At 44.6% G+C, this 2,267-nt stretch overlaps 1 non-coding gene across 1 annotated transcript; it reads left to right on the forward strand.

Moving 5' to 3' along the window:
- The first annotated feature begins 1,236 nt into the window (after positions 1-1,236).
- Trnas-gga (transfer RNA serine (anticodon GGA)) lies at positions 1,237-1,320 on the forward strand. Its single transcript is given in 2 exon segments — positions 1,237-1,276; positions 1,286-1,320. It is a non-coding gene; the product is annotated as a tRNA-Ser (tRNA).
- Positions 1,321-2,267: the final 947 nt, after the last annotated feature.

The following is a 2,267-nucleotide window of genomic DNA, read 5'->3' on the forward strand; positions in this document are numbered from 1 at the left end:
TCCGGAACCCTATTTTAACGTCGGATTTACGAAAGCATCTTTCAACCTTATCTGTAATTCTTCAACTGTTAGTGAGAGCCACATATTGTTTCTTGTTGTTCCTCTTAACTGCGACTTGACTTCCTTCTATCTGTTTCATTTGACTCTTCTTTATCTTCTAATAAATATTCATCACCTGCTTACACGTTTATCCGTTCGCTACGGCCACTTGTTTTAAAATACTTAGCTTCTTTTCTACTAAATGTGTACACGTAGGTTTTCTGAATATGCTAAATTCAGCTACGCTGTAAATGAGAAAAAGATGTAAGTTAATGCGAATGAGTAGGAAGAGGGAACATGCGTCACACAGCCTGGTCATTTGATATCTGGGCGTATGGTTGCAAAGCGATATGAAATGGAACAAACATGTGAGAATTCAGGTAGGGAAGGCGAATGACCGACTTTGGTTTATTGGGAGAATTTCAGGAAAGAGTGGTTCATTTGTTAAGGAGACCACATATAGGACGCTTGTGCGACCTATTCTTGAGTACTGCTCGAGTGTTTGGGATCCGAACCAGTACGGATTGGAGGAAGACGTTGAAGTAGTTCAGAGGCGGGCTGCCAGATTTGTTACCGGTAGGTTCGAACAACGCGTAAGTATGTTCGGGAACTCCAATGTGAATGTCTAGAGGGAAGGCGACGTTCTTTTCGAGAAACAACATTGAGAGAAGTTAGAGAACCGGCATTTGAAGCTGAGTGCAGAACGATTCTACTGCTGCTAACATACAATTTGCGTAAGGGCAAGAGAAATTAGGGCATTTAGATAGTCGTTTTTCCCTCGCTCTATTTGTGAGTGGAACTGAAAAGGAAATTAATATAGTGGTAGAGGTACAGGTACTCTCCACCAGGCACCGTGCGATGGCTTGCGGAGTATCTATGTAGATGTAGATTATTGGTGAGGCTCAATATGAGCTCGAATCTCTTTAATTTTACCTTCATTGTTATTTCGCGACATAACCATAGGAGGTAGCCATATGTTGGTTGACTTTTACAGGAACGTACGCTCTCGGAATGTGAACAGCAAACACAAGGTGACCCACAACGCCTCTCTTGTATTGTCTACCACTGGATTCGGCTGAGCATCTGTGTGATGCTTTCGCCCTTACCAGATGAAACTGTAACGAAACGCGCTTCTCATCTTACGATCTCCTCTATTTCATCCATTAAGTCCTATCTCGAGTGGATACCAGACTGCCGGCCGGGGTGGCCGAGCGGTTCTAGGCACTACAGCCTGGAACTGCGCGACCGCTGAGGTCGCAGGTTCGAATCCTGCCTCGGGCATGGATGTGTATGATGTCCTTAGCTCAGTTAGGTTAAAGTAGTTCTATGTTCTAGGGGACTAATGACCTCAGAAGTTAATTCCCATAGTGCTCAGAGCCATTTGAACCATTTTGATACCAGACTGACTAGCAATATTCGAGTATTTGCCGAAAGACAGCTTTGTTCTCTTGGACGGTCCACGCTTCTTGAGGATTCTTCCAGTGAATCTCAGTGTGGCATCTGCCTTACCAGCGCTTAGTCTTATGTGGTCGTTTAACAAGTCCCGTAGGCCGTGTTTAATGGATGTGACTGCATCCAGGGATTTTTGTGTAATGATGTATTCATGCGATAAGGTGTCTTTCAACTTATTCATGCACAACACGTTACATATGTCGAAGTTGAGAGTCAACTGCCAATCCCTGTAGCAATTGTCCATCCTGCTATGGTCTATTTGTATTTCACTATGATTACCTGCACTGTGACATCTCTGTGTACAAGTCCGCCGTTGACAAACAAACTCATATTTTCCGACGACATCCACTAGCTCAATTATATCGGCCTACGTACATCAAGAAAAATTTTGCATCACCTCGGTTCCGAGAATTCCGGGAACTGTACAGAGAATTGTAATAGAGATCAACAGAAACATCTTTTCTGCCCTTTTTATTGCTACCGAGCGAGGTGGCGCAGTGGTTAGCACACTGGACTCGCATTCGGGAGGACGACGGTTCAATCCCGCGTCCGGCCATCCTGATTTAGGTTTTCCGTGATTTCCCTAAATCGTTCCAGGCAAATGCCGGGATGGTTCCTTTGACAGGGCACGGCCGACTTCATCATCCTTCCGTAATCAGATGAGGACCTCGCTGTTTGGTCTCTTCCCCCAAATCAACCAACAATCAACCCCTTTTTTATTGCTCATGAAAACCACGCATTGCACGTTGTACCACCATACAGCGAGACCTTCAGAG

This window comes from Schistocerca gregaria, chromosome 9 (genome assembly GCF_023897955.1).
Source record: "Schistocerca gregaria isolate iqSchGreg1 chromosome 9, iqSchGreg1.2, whole genome shotgun sequence".
Classification (NCBI taxonomy): Eukaryota; Metazoa; Arthropoda; class Insecta; order Orthoptera; family Acrididae; genus Schistocerca; species Schistocerca gregaria.